The sequence below is a fragment of the Hemicordylus capensis genome, chromosome 2, assembly GCF_027244095.1.
Source record: "Hemicordylus capensis ecotype Gifberg chromosome 2, rHemCap1.1.pri, whole genome shotgun sequence".
Classification (NCBI taxonomy): domain Eukaryota; kingdom Metazoa; phylum Chordata; class Lepidosauria; order Squamata; family Cordylidae; genus Hemicordylus; species Hemicordylus capensis.
Genome location: NC_069658.1, coordinates 364693469 through 364708595, shown reverse-complemented (window position 1 = coordinate 364708595; position 15127 = coordinate 364693469). Strand labels below are relative to the sequence as shown.

Sequence of the window (15127 nt, the reverse complement as noted above, 5' to 3'; positions counted from 1 at the left end):
ATAATAAAGCAACACAAAGATCCAACAGATTTAGAAACTAGCACAACACGCTCAACACAGAGATCTCAGTGGTCTTCTTGTGGTGATTACCTCCGCCAAAAGTGCATTGGGTCCTTGCTGTGGTTAAGTTTTCTAGAATACTGCACAATCCTTCATGTAGAGGTTCCCATTAACAATCCATCTGGCTCCCTTGGCCATTGACATGTGCACACACTAACCTAGCAGCAGGAAGCCTGCTGTCGCTGAATGAGATTATACACTCTACATATCCTGATAGGCACCCTGCCGTGTGCTAATGAGAGGATAGTCAAGATTTGTTCTAGCTCATGTTTCTTCCCAATCAAATTATTACTGAAAGCCAAGTGTGGTTAGAAAGAAGGCCCCTGTTCCAAAACAGACCCAAAATAGCTAGCAAAACTTAGGGCCAACATGTAGTTGGTTCCTGTATGTGTGGTGGGGTTTTTTTTTTTTAAGCTGCAGCTGTTTGGGGGGCATGATCTGGATCAGGACCACAGTACATGGGAATGGGGCATTAAACTCATTCCTTCACACTGTAGTCTTGACAAAAATGCTAACTCAAAACTGCTCTTGGTCCCAGGAGTAAAGTTCCTATTGGCAACAATGGCAACTTCCCTCCAAAGGCTGTAGCAGCTTGTGGGGATAGTGCATTTTTGTTAGGACTGCAGCATGAGGAGAAATAGTTAGATGCTACTTCCCTGGGCACTGCAGTCTTGATCCTGAGTGGTCCCCCGATCTCATGACTTCTATTTTAGTTTTAAAAGATACACACACACACACAGAGCCATTTGAATGTTTGATGGAAAGTGTAGTTTGGTCCTCAGCAAAGACGTTCCTTTCATAAGGTGAGGTGAGGCAGTTGCCTCAAGTGGAAGTTTACTGGGGCTTCAGCAAGGTCGTAAGATGCCCCCTGGCATCAGCAACAGAGTGGATCTTCAGGACCCATCTGCGGCTGCTGGCAACCTCACCTCCTCCATGCCCTTTGCATCACTTTCAGAGCTTGCAAGAGTCAGTTGTTAAAGGGGGTTGACCACATCAGAAGTATGGATGGGGCAAGGCAGTATTTGGCACCTCACTTCAGGCACTACAATACCTTAGGCTGCTGCTGGTGGTCCTCAGAGCAAATAGGAACATAGGGACATATGAAGCTGACTTCTACCAAGTCAGACCATTGGTCTATCTAGCTCAGTACTGTCTACTACACAGACTAGCAGCGGCTTCTCCAAGGTTGCAGGCAAGAGTCTCTCTCAGCCTTATCTTGGAGATGCCAGGGAGGGAACTTGGAACCTTCTGCATGCAGGCATGTAAGCGCTCTTCCCAGAGCAACCCCATTCCCTGAGGGCAATATCTTATAGTGCTCACACATGGAATCTCCCATTCAAATGTAAACCAGGGCACAGTCTGCTTAGCAAAGGGGACAATTCATTTTTGCTTGCTACCACAAGACCAGCTCTTCTCCCATATCAGTTCAGACAGAGGCCATCTAGCTCTTTTAAAATGTTGCCGGCTTCTCAGGCATGGTCTTCATCAGGCATGGTATGGGTGCTCAGAGCAAAAATAAATATGGATCTTGGAGAGCCAGCGTGGTGTAGTGGCTAGAGTGCCGGACTAGGACCAGGGAGACCCAAGTTCAAATCCCCATTCAGCCATGAACCTTGCTGGGTGACTCTGGGCCAGTCACTTCTCTCTCTCAGCCTAACCTACCTCACAGGGTTGTTGTGAGGAGAAACAAAAGTATGTAGTACACTGCTCTGGGCTCCATGGAGGAAGAGCGGGATTGTAAATGCAATAAATAGATAGATAGATACTAAAACATTATTTAAGAGCTAGCCTGAATTAAGGAATGGGTTAATCAGAAAAAAACACAGTCACAGTGTTTTAACTCTGTTTTAATCTGTGTTGTTTTTATTGCAAACTGCCCAGAGATGTGAGTTTTGGGCAGTATACAAACCTAATCAATCAATATTTGCCACAATAATGGCTTATTTGGCTGAGGTGAGAGGATTGACATGATGGAGAAACAGAGTTGCATGATTTATAGTGGCACCGAATGAAGGAGGACACTGGTGATCGCTGCTATAATGGCAAGCTACTTTTTTGCTGGGCAGTTATCAGTTTGTGGAAAACCTGAATGAAAGGGGTAAAAGAAGCATAAAGACACTTAAGGAAATGGCCACGTTCCATGTCTATTGAACCACATGGATAGCTGAGTGCTTACCACTGACTATTTTATCCCACAGTTTACCAAAGATGTGATATCCACACATCTGCATCTAACAAGTGGTAACATTGCCCTTACCAGTTGGTAGGATAGGATAACACATCTGTTTATCCTAGGAAAACATGAGTGGTTGAATTTCCCTCACCATTTACAGAACATTAAAGAAGGGCCATACGGACAACAAAATGGGGTGAAATTTCTCACTACGGTTATGCACAGGTGCCATTAGTGTGCTCAACATGGTGTTTCTGGCCTCACAAATGGCACCCGTGCATTTGTAGACTCCGTGTGCGTGCCTACGCCATGCACGGATTCTTGGGGGCAGGGCCGTCGCAGCAGGAAGCTGCATGCGGCTGTGGAGAGTATGTAAAGATCTGCTCTCCTCTTTTTTTAAAGATCCCACTCGCCGCTCACTGCTCCCCTCCCCATACCACCGAGCCAGTGCATGAACCTCGGTGCATGAGGAAATGGCCATGAACCACATGGTAAGCCATACCATGTGGTTCAATAGCCATTTCAGTGCACAAACCTCAGCTCGAGCACATCCCTACAGTGGAGGTAATCACTTTGTAAAGTGTTTACATTCACATCATGGTAATTTATTGACAGCTAACTGTTAATCTGGAGTCCCTCTAACAGGTACCTTCCTGACTGACGATGTAAAGCAAAGAAGCAAGTTCCCAAAACCTCCCATGCTCATTTGTTGCATACACTCATTAACTATTTCAGTATGTTTCCAACTGTGATTAGTACTTGAAACCCAAGCCCAGCCTCCCTCCACACCCTGCCATCCCACACCAAAGGAACCCTGGCAATACTGACAACAGCTGTGATGTTAGGAAAGTCTAGCAATGACACTTGACAGGTTTCAACAAGTGCCTTTGAGTAAGGAGGAAATGCCACTACCAGAAACCAAACTTTATAACATATTCAAATAAAAAGGATTAAAAACAAAGGTATACAGAATATCCATGCTACTGACAGCCAGATATTAGTTGCTAGGCAGGCATTGGCTGTCAAATATCAAATGCTATCAGATGCCAAGCACAATTGTCAAATACTGACTATTACTAACATAAGACTGTCAATCGTTAAATATCAAATACTGTTAAACATAAAATATCACATCTACTGCCATTTACTGCCAGATGCCAAATTGCTCCTCATCCAAGTTCTCACCAGTAAAGTTGACCTAGCACATCGAAAGCTAAAATAAATCTGCCCTCAAAAATTTTCCTGAAAATCTTCTTCTGCAGATCTTGACATTGATGATCTGCCCAAAACAAATGTTAGACCACCGTAAGGCTATAGTCAAGATCAAAATGTGGTGGGGAGAGAGAGTCGGGGGTTGGAGGGAAGGCAGGGATGGACCTGCAGTCCTTGAATCTTTGCAGTCCTCTTCAGCACACCATTTCCCCAGCTTCCAGGAATCCCATAAGTGCGACGAATGCCGTGTCTTGGGGGATTCCCGCAGGAGTCAGGCGCTCTAGGTGCCCAACACAACATATACTTGGACAGTGTGCAGCCCGAGCACACACACAATCCCAGCACTGGGTTAGAGGGCATGCTCTAACCCAGGTAAAAGTCCACGTAAAAAAGTTGGACTTGCCACGGAGGCAGTGCCAGGATCAGCCTCTGTCCCAGCAGTGCACACGAGCAGCCCTACCCAAGTAGGGCTGCCCTAACCTGGGTAGGGCTGCTCATGTGCATAGCCTCAGTATCCGATAACCATCAAGGATGCTGAATCAGTTTCTGGCTCTGAACAGGGGGTTGGACTAGAACAAGGATTCTCAACGTTGGGTCCCCAGACGTTATTGGACTTCCATAATCCCCAACTAAAGGCCACTGGGGCTGGGGATTATGGCAGTTGAAGTCCAATAACATCTGGGGACCCAACGTTCAGAATCCCTGGACTAGAAGACCTTCAAGGTCATTTACATCTCTAAAATTATATGATTCTATGAATAGGGGCATTTTGCCTGCAGGAGTGTATCAAAGCAATGACTTGCAATAACAATGGCAACACTATTCAGGTATTCTAAGTGCAAAAGGTGTGGAGAGACTAAATCCCTAGACGAGATGAAGGAGGCAGGTGTGGTAAGGGTAAAAGTCATAGTTAACTAGCTGCGGTTCTTGAAGCACTCCCATTTACCAGAGGCCTTAAACATAGGTTCTGTCTCTCAGTGATGTTCCATCTTCTTCCATCAAGACTTTCATTAACAGTTTGTACGCTGTTCCATGTCCCATCAGTTCTACAGTGGTTAATTTTGTTAAGAGATCAGCCTGGAGAGGGGAAGTCATAAGAGACTGGCCAGTAGGCTTGACTACCTGATGGGAGGGGCTGATATGTGATCATCTTCCAGGGGCGGAGCTATAATTGGGCAGATGCGTTGAAAGAACCTGAGCCACCCAGCTCTTGGAAGCCACCTGGCTTGCCTCTCGCCCCTCCCCTGAATTCTGGTGGCCTCATTTCCCAGTTGTCTTCTATGCCGGATGGGTATTTTCTAAGCAGAAGCAACATGGGGTGCAAGGTTTGCCCTCTGGGGACTGATGTAACCTGTTGCTGCTTCATAGGAGTGTTCTGCTATTATAGCTCCATCTAATGTTCAATTTGCATACTTGTAGAATAATTACAAACTACCTGGCCTGGGTGCAGAGCATCTGCGCCTCTAGTTCTCCCTTCTTCTCAGCCCCTTGCTCTCAGCCCTCCCCCTCCTCTTCCCTGTTTCCCCCTCCAATGTTTTTTTAATCTCTGGCCAGTCACTTTTTCCAGCCGCCCGCCACTATCTCTGCCCCCTCTCCCCCGGCCACCACCTTCTCCACACACACACACACCCCGGCTGCTGCCACTTTCTCTTTCTCTCCCCACCACCACTGCTGCTGCTTTCTCTCCCCACCCGCCCACTTGCCTGCCCACGTGTTCACTGGCCTTATGTTCCCCACTGCCATCACTTTCCTCTCCTCCTCCCCTCACTTGTGAACTCTCGCAAGAGCTGCCACGCATGGGATTAGTGACAAGTATGTCTAAGAAAATTATATAAACAAAGGCATATATATGTGTGTGTGCGTGCGCGCATCTCAAAGGCACCATAAGCCTCTGGTGATCTCTCCTCCAAGGGAAACTGGAACCCAAGTAACACTGCACCCTTGGGATTTCTCTCTGCTTAGAGATGTGGGATTGGGGCCACATGAAAAACAACTAATTAGCTGTTCCAAGCACTTTCACAAAAGCTCTATCTGAATAGGATTTCACTGTGCAGCAGCCAGCCAGTGGGCTTTTCTGCAGGGTCCCACTGGATTTTAGAAAATGATGGCAGGCATCAGACAATCTCCTCATTCCCCAGAATATCTTCGTTCACCCTGCTACCATCACAATTATGACTATTTGCTAAATTAAGAGTGCTGCTATCATTAGGAAAGTTGCTGTCAGTGTTATGTGGGCATGCTGAGTACTTAGAATAATTCAGTTTCTCCAGTTGGCTTGGTGGGCTGATATTCCTCACTCAGCAGGAGCAGAATTAGAGAGCGTTGTGCTCTTCCGCTCCTCAGAGGGCACTGCCCATTGTGCAAGAGGACAGCAAGCAGGTCAGTCTCGGGATGGAAACATTCACGATACTGGCAGCATAGTATTGTATTTTTAAAGCTGATGATTTGATATCATGTAGGCCTGCACATTTTGTGACCTACTAGGTGAAAAGCAGCTCAACAGCCACATCAGGCAGCCCACAAGAGTTCAATAAACTTCTTTTCATTTGCTGCCTGCCTGGATCGCCAAAAACAAGAGGTTGCCAACCACCTGACAGCACCAGATGGTGGCAGACATCAACTAACAACGCATGTTGTTCAAGGGCTCCCATCACGCCCCCACCATTCCTCAAAGTGTGTGTGCTTCATTCACAGGGATGCTAGCCACTGTGCAAGCCTCAGAGACATATTTTCAGGAGGCACAGTGGACTTCAAGGGAAGGGTAGACCCATGAAAATCACCCCACCCCTTCAGCAGGAGCACCCGTGCAGCACTAGGAGTACCAACGCTGCGTTGTATGTCAGCCACTGAATGCTTCTTCATCATGCCATCTGGAAGAACTGGTTCCATGTACTCTTCCATTCACTCAAATGAATTCCTGCAGCAGTAACAAGCAAATTCCACCATGACATGTGATCACCACCAATGGCAGCTCCAGAGAAGGGAACAAGTGCCTCCCCCAGAAAAGTGGCTTCCCCCCTCAACTGCCCCCCCCATTTATGTTCCAGAAATCAAATATGTGAGACATCACTTGCCCACCCATAAATGCACTTTGCCCCTTCTGTGCCCCCACCTCAGTTTTTTTCCTGGTGCCTCCACTGGCAATCACCGAAAACAGTGCCCAGGCCTTTCACCAGGAGCCTTGCAATAGTGAACAGGGGCATAGCATTGTCATGTGCTTCTTGTTTAATTACAGAGGGGCCTTAATAGAGTTTGCTGGTAAACACTTTGAAACCGCATGTCCCTGGAGATTACTGAGCAATAATACTTAGTGGACGTAAGTGGGATCCTGATTTAGAAGACAAAAATAGTCATTCGGTGCTCTTGTTCCTATAAGGTACTTAACATACAACATCTCCTTCTATGACATGGTGATTACCAGACAACTGTTCCCCAGAATGCATGTCCCTGATCTCGTTCCATCCAGGGACTGATTGCTCAGGCACTAAATAAACTGAGCTAATAAACTAAAGTTTGTCCTAGAACCCTTGTGTTGCTTTTGAGTGATTCCTGAAAGTAAACTCCCATTGTGAATATAAAAAGCTATTTTTCTTCCTCCCCTTTGAAACTAACAAGAGGGATTGTGAGATCAATGTCGGCTGTGCAGCGTGTACAGAGAGATTTCTGGAGGAACTAGCACCTCCTTTTTCTAAGAATGCTTTCCACACTGAAAGCAGCCTCCATGTGTTAGCAACTCTCCCCTTGCTATGGCGGATTGTGCCATACAGTCAAACATTACATCAAAGCTCATCATTACAGCAGGTGTATGTGTGTGTGTGCGCGCGCGCGCGGGCGGGGGGAGGGTTTTCTACCTAGGAACCACAGGAACCCATTCAAATTGGGACCATGGTGTGTGTGTGGGGGGGGAGGGAGGGTTTAAAGCTTTACCCATACCATTGTCCTGATCCAGATCACTCCCCATGGCCAATTGCTCCAGGAGGAAAGTTTCTACTGGCGTCAATAAGAGCTTTCCTCTTGGGGCAAATAACAGTGATGAGGGTGATTAAGATTGGGACAGTGGTGGAGGGGGAGGTTAAAGCCCAGCCGCCACCCCCCCCCCACCATGTTTTCTATTTAGAAAAGAAACCCAGCACTTCGGCTCTAATGATCTGCTTAATGTAACAGGTTGTTTGGGCCTCAGTCATATATGAATCACCACCCTTCCATTGTGAGCCTCCACAACCCGTGGCTACCTCAAGCAAACAGAAACTCACACTGTGGCAGAAGCAATCTGCATGGTAAATAGTTCTACTCATTTCACCACCAGAGTAGCGATAGGGCAGGGATATGTTAAATAAACAAATAGCATTGTTTTAATGTTTGTTTTAAATTGTGTTGTTTTATTGCAAACTTCCCAGAGAGGTGAGTTTGGGGTGGCATATAAATATGCTAAATAAATAAATACTTTGACAGAGGAAGGCTCTTTTCATTGACATACTCACAGTGAGACTAATGCAGATCAGCTTTTGTAAATAGTCTTTCCTGCTTCGACATAAGATGCTTGCCCTGAGACAAACAGGCCAGGGGATGGTGCTTTTCAAAAAAGGTTCCTGCCCTTTGGTCATTCTCTCTCTCAGCTGGATCAATTGCAAAGTATAGAAGTCGTAAGTAACAGCAGCAGCAGTGTAATAGTCGTGCAGCAGAATGTTGAAGACATTTGCTGAAGGTCAGCTCTCCGGAATTGGAGTTCAGGTCAGCATGGGCCCAACACTCTCATGAGAGTTCGCTCAGTTTAATCTCCTTTGGACTGATTTACCTGAAAACTAATATGTTCGTTCACAATGGAGAGTCACACAATGAGGCTCTACACATGATCTGTGTGTCGAGCCCAACTGGGCTCTGCGGGGAGAGTGGGCTGAGCCCGCTCTCCCCACACATGAGCAGGTGGAGCAGGCGCTCAGCCCTGGGTGGCCGGATCAGCCGCCCACATGACTACCAGCTCCATCATGGAGCCATTAGGAGCGGGGGGGGGGGATTGGGAGCCATTCAGCCCCCGGAAGTCCCAGGATGCCCCAGGCGAGTGTGCAGGGCATTCTGGGGAGAACCCTGAGGACAGGAGGCTTGTTGTAGCCTCCTGGTTGGAGATCTACTTGCGAGTCGCCACGGCACGGAGCCACAGCATCTCATGATCTTGCAAATGGGGCTAGCAGAGCACTAGCTCCACTAACCTCATTTAAGGGGAGGGCTACTTTGGCGGGCTGGCCGCCATTCAACCTCTAGGCTTGCCCATGGGCCCAGTGATTCTCACGACTGGGGGGAAACTGGGCTGGGCTCTCTTAGCCTGGTTACCCCATCGTGAGAACAGCCTCCCTGATACCTTGTTGTTAATCTGTCGCACAAGAGAGCTGCCATTAATGTTGCAAGCAACTGTGCAAAAGCCACTATGGGGAGGCATAGGATTGTGCAAAGTCTGTAAGACATACAAAAAGTGAGGTCATTCACACGACCGGGAGGGTGGGAGGGTAGAGGGAAGGCTTTGTTTCACTCATCTTCCCCCCAGATGATTGTCAGAATGTTGGTGGGAGTCCCCACAAGATCCACTTTTGGAGAGCTGGGACAACATGTCATGGCCTCTGGGAGTCCCACAATGCACTGTGCTCCGAGCCCAGGGCATTGGGGGATTCCCCCAGGATATGGGTGCTCCAAGTACCTGTCTCTGTGTGCAGCTGGGCTGGAAGCAGCCAGAGTTCACACATGAGCATGGAGCCCAGGTTAAGGGAGTGCTTGCTCCTTTTACCTCGGCTTACAGCCAGGCTGGGGCGCTGCCCTGCTGGGATCGGGCCTGATCCTGGTAGATCTCGTGCGCAGCCTAACCCAGGCTGGGCTTCCCTAAAATGGGATAGGCTGTGTGTGAGAAAAGCCTCAGTGACTCACTGTCCACTTGCTTAGGTGTGGTTCGTTTCAGATCAATGGCCTAGGGAATTGCTCTTTCCAATTTTCTTGAAAAGAAATGAGAAAATGAGAGAAAGAGTTATTGAGGAAGGGGGGTGAAATCACTCCTATCCAAGGGTTGTAGAAATATGTAGAGATCTTGGGACCTATTTTGGCTAGGAACCCTTTAGAGACAGAGGGGCCATTCACACGACCTACTGGGGGGGAGGGGGAGGCTTCCCAAACATTGCCTTCCACCCAGATGATCAGTGTTTACCTGGTGGGAACATGGAGTGCACTCCCACACGATCCCGTTGTTCCAGCCTCCAAGAATCCCACAGTGTTCCGTGCGCTGCGCCCAGTTCACTGTGGGATTCCCTTAGGGGATGGATGCTCGAGGCACCTATCTCTGTGTCAGCACGAGCTACAAGCAGCTCATGCTGACACACAATCCCGGGAGTCAGGTTAAGGGTATATTTGTGCCCTTCAGCTTGGCTAACAGCCAGTCTGTGGTGCTGGGTTCAACACCACTGGGATCCACATGAATTGTGGTGGTTTTAGGAACATAGGAAGCTGCCATATACTGAGTCAGACCATTGGTCTATCTAGCTCAGTATTGTCTTCACAGTCTGGCAGCAGCTTCTCCAGGGTTGCAGGCAGGAAACTCTCTCAGCCCTATCTTGGAGAATCCAGGGAGGGAACTTGAAACCTTCTGCTCTTCCCAGAGTGGCTCCATCCCCATATCTTGCAATGCTCACACATCAAGTCTCCCATTCATATGCAACCAGGGCAGACCCTGCTTAGCTATGGGGACAAGTCATGCTTGCTACCCCAAGACCAGCTCGCCTCCAAGAGCTCTCCAAGACCAGTTCTCATGGGCAGGCAAGCCCAAGTTCAGCTGCCAAAGTCTGGGCTTGGCTGCTCAAGAGAAACGTCTCAAAATGTGGCTTTTAATGGTGATATCTGTATTTCCCTGAATAGGAAACAAAACAACCCCCTTTTAAAACAGAGGTTAAATACAGTTTATATCTGCATTTACCCAAAAGGAACAGCACTCTGAATTTAAGACTACCCCACAATTTCTAACATCAAACAACTTGGGAGAAAACCTAGTCTTGGATTCAGGTAAACACCGTATTGTTCTAAACTGCAATAGCAGAACTTGAGAGTAGAGCAGATGAAGACTGCAAATCAGATTATATATTAGAAGCTCATCCCAATGAACTCCGTGGGACTGACTTGTAAGCAACTGTGGTTTATGTTGTGTGGCTATGCTAGCTTCAGTGCCCCTTGCATCATTTCTTGACTGCTGTTTTGACCCATGTACTCCCCATAAAACTTGAACCAGAAAGGTGGGCTATATCTTTCTGAACTAGTACTACTGCTTCTCAAAATTGTGGGTTCCGGATTTCCCCCCCTTTCCGATCAAATCAAATAAATGCAATTACGCTTGTGCACTCATGTACCTACTCATTCATAAATAGCTTTAATGTGCTATGTAAAACGAAAAAAGAGAGCCTTGAAATGTTTCTGCAGGGGGCTGTGCATCAACCAGTTCGGTAAGATCATAAACCTCCCACACCATCCAAAGAAATGAGCATTCGCAAAAGTAGAGTTACTGAAGCGTCTGTGGAGAATCCACTGAGATACACAAACATTCACTTTTTTAAAAAAGAATGATAGATGTGGATGCAGAATATGGACTTGGGTGCATAAAAAGATGTGCAGTTAAAAGCGACATGACACATGTGGGTGTTGGAGGGGGGGTGTGGTTAGGAAGAGCCCCCTTTCCCTCTGCCAAACACATATGTCCTCAGCGCTGACTGGCCGACTAGATTGGGAAAGTTGCTCTCTGTGTCTTTTCTGGCAATGGCTCGTATCAAGGGACCCAGCTTCAGAAGAAATGCTCAGAGGCATTGATGTACCTATTTATAACCTTATGAATCTATTTGTAGCTAATTAGTAGTGCTAACTATAACAGGAGGTCAATTAATAGCTTTACACATGTAAATACCAATGCTACAGATTCTAGTCTGGCCCCCTCAAATGCTAAATTAAATTCAGTATCAATGAAAGAACAAAGAGCCTTTCTTCTTATGATGTAACTCTCTCCAGCAAGCTCCTGTATCTCTGTATGTTATGACCCCGTATGTAATGGAGAGAAGACTGCATTCTCTGTTCTTTTGTAGCAACACTCCGGGATACTTTACAGTGCTTGTTCATGGCAGTCCATGTAAACAGCAGCAGGGGTACCCACAGTAAGCGTCTGCCAAGTCTTGGCCTACTTCGGCATCAGCAGGGGGCCAAGGTTGTTGGGTGCCAAATGCTGCCTTCCCCCACTACAGGGATCCACTTTCTCTCCTCCCCACACCAGGGCTCACTTCCTTTGCTTTCTCATCTCCTCCACCAGTGTATGCTCCAGGTGGGTTCTGTACCCACCCACTACCACCAGCAGGAGCAGCAGCAGCAACTGCCCAAGCTCTCCTCTCCTCTTCTCTCCATAAAATAAAGTAGAGGAGGAGAAAGTGGTGTGGAGGCACTCCAGCCGCTCCCTCTCCCTCCACTTTCTCTCCCAGAAGAGAGTGGAGACAAGGAACTGCTGCTTGTGCTGGCAGCCATTGTGGAAGGCAGATAGTGATCATATGGAGTGCATCCCAGCAGGGCAGGGGGAGAAAGAGGAGGCACCACACCCCTGTAGAGTGGGGGAAGAGAGAGGAGAGCTAGCAGCAGCAGACACACAGGCAGGGTGGCGGTGGCAGCACCCACCGCCACCTGAGGCAACTGGCTCATGCTGCTTCATGCAAGGGCCAGTCCAGCTTGGCATGAAATTCCACAGTGTGTTCAAATATCTGTCGGCAGTGATTTGAATGATATGTGCTGCTAAGGCCAAAGGCATGAAGCGCATGACAGATCCTGCCCCTAAGTCACCGGAGACCCTGACTAGCTTCACACCAAACAGCCATCACGTCTAGGCCTGCCAACAGTTTGAAATGGCATGGAGGGGGGGACCACAGGGTGGGATCCAACCGCACAGCAAAGCCATTGCACGCAGATGGCTCCCACATGAAGCTGCCATCCTGCAGGGGCAATTACAAGCCACATCAACATGGTAACTGTTTCATGTGCAGGGGCCTTTGATGATAGCCATACCCAATAGAATATGTTGGGACAAAACAGCTGTTCCTCTCCCCTTACTAGTTCCAGACAGAATCCCGATATTATTGTAACATATGGCTTAGAAATAAGAGGCTTAAAAGGAATCTATGAGGCAGATACTCAGCTGCTATAAACTGACATCGTTCCATGAAAGTCAATGGGGTGTGGTGCTGATTTACTTCCACCGAGATGCCTTTCGAATGTCTCTTGCCTGGCCACCAGATAGTATGAGAAATATTATTTATGATTAATCAAGTCAATAGCACCTTAGTTTGCCAAAGTGCTTTATGATCATCACCATCTCATTTATCATCACAACAAACCTACGATGGTGGGCACAAATATACTTGTTTTAAAAGTGAAGCACAGAGGCTGAGATATTGTAGCTCGCTCATGGCTAAGCAGGGGTCTCCCGAGACCAAGTCCTACACAATATCCACTGAATCATTCTGGGTTCTGATTGATTGATTAAGTGCTGTCAAGTTGGTGTTGACTCTTAGAGACCAAGTAGATAGATTCTCTCCAGGATGATCCGTCTTCAACTTGGCCTTTAAGGTCTCTCAGTGGTACATTCATTGCTGTTATAATCAAGTACATACATGTCACACTATAGGAACATTTGCCTTTTATCCCTTTTTCTGAGTGAGTTCTATGGTCATATGTAAGGCATCGTTTCAGTCTCCATGCCTGGGTTGTGCGTACTTCATATTACTGTGAGGTGCCTCAAGTGTCATCATCTTCTTCTCATCCAGTCTAGCGTGCACTCAATGATATCTGGATAGGCAAATTTCTAGGGAGCCACTATTTTATGGCAATATATATTCTAGCAAGGGAGCACAGAAGAAATCAGATCCCTGGAAGCACATGCGCACATCAATGCTGGAGAAAGAGCCGAGGGGGCGTGATTGAAGTCTAGAGTGTTTCAGAGAAGGAAGAGCTTGTCCGAGTGCTGAAATCTCCTAGGATGAGTGTCACTGAGAGTAGCTGCCAATGGAACCTTTTCTAATTATCTTGGTCAGAAGAAATAAAATACTGAAGAATGTGTAAGCTGGGGAATTAAAACAGTCTGGGATGGAAGCCGCTAAGAGCATTAGCTTAATATTCCACTTTAGGACACTGAGGACTGTATATGACACAAAGACTTGCATGGATGGTAATAAATCAGTCCCTAAGAGGTGCTGTGCATCTTAAGCTCCCTACACTCCTAGAGGATCAGATGGGCATGACCCCAACTTGTTTCAAGGTAAACTATGTGACAGTCACGGGACTTCCAAGCATAAGGAATCATTCATGATGGAGACCTGATCCCAAGTCTGGCAAAATCTCTTCTTCTCCCTCCCCCCCCCCATTAATTCCCAAGATACCATCACATTCATAAGAACATAAGAACAGGCCTGCTGGATCAGGCCCAAGAAGGCCCATCTAGTCCAGCATCCTGTTTCACACAGTGGCCCACCAGACGCCTCTGAGAAGCCCACAGGCAAGAGGTGAGGGCATGTTACTCCACTGCAACTGGTATCTAGCGTCACACTCTACTCTGTGATGGTTAAGCAGCATCCAGGATGAAGCTATGCAGATCGAAACAGGTATAATATTCAGTGAGTAGTGGTAACGGGGCAAGGTTTAGTTTCCCTCCTGGGAATGCATTCCATGAAGTCTCTCCATATAAGTGAACGGTTGGCATTCGTTCCAATGGGGAGAACTAAAGCAGTATATCTGGGGATTCCACTGCAGAGACAGCAGTCTGTAGTACCCTTCACCCTTGAGAGTAGGTGGGTGGCCCTCATAGACAAGGATCCTGTAGTGGATTGTAGCCCCTCAGGGGTTCTTGCAATACAAGCCCTCCCTCCACACCCATCCTGTGCATCATAAGGAGGTGCATTGTGCTAGGAGCAGCATTATAATAAATGAGTACAGACACTGAAAACAGGCTTCCCACAAAGACAGAGAGGTAGGCATACACTTTTGTTTTAATCCTGGCCAGCCCAAGAGTTCCATATTTTTTAGCTTGTGACTAAATCAGCATGGGTTGGTTATTGCTTTTTAGACTTTCATGAAGGTTTAGAAGAAACAATTCATTGTAACATACTGAAAGAGCACAAAGTGCGTTGCAAAGAGAGGAGAGTGTCATTTGGTATCTCGGTGCCACAGTACAGAGGGGAAGACAAAGACACACAAACACGGCGTGACAGATCGGCTCAGTCAATCTGTGCCTATTCCAGACTGGCTCAGCCAGGCACCGGCAAAAGTAGGGGAAGACCCCCAGGTTTCTTGGGTTCAAGAAGTCTGCTGCAGGTGAAAGCCATGAGGCGGTCTTTCTGCCTCTCTCGTATCACACTGCTGCAGGTGGTAAATGTGTCAGTCACCCTGTTAGGCTGGTTGTGAGCACTGCCCACAAATACAATGTGTGGGGGCAACGTTTAGTGGCACAATAATGGATTTATGAAACACTGGTCGGGCAAACAGTAATTATCAGCTTCCAAACTGGCTATTAAGCTCTGGAGAATGAAACAACCACCAAGCGCTTGTCATTTATCTATGTCTCTTGCCTTGAGAGGAAAAAAATACCATCCTGTTCTTTGCTTTTGCGTTCCCTGCAGACATTGAGGCCAGGCC

The 15127-nt window shown here is 47.3% G+C and overlaps 1 protein-coding gene across 12 annotated transcripts in view; it reads right to left on the bottom strand.

Annotated features, from left to right (window-relative positions):
* ABLIM3 (actin binding LIM protein family member 3) overlaps positions 1 to 15127 on the bottom strand; it is a 196378-nt gene that overhangs the window by 178379 nt on the left and 2872 nt on the right. The window lies entirely within an intron of this gene.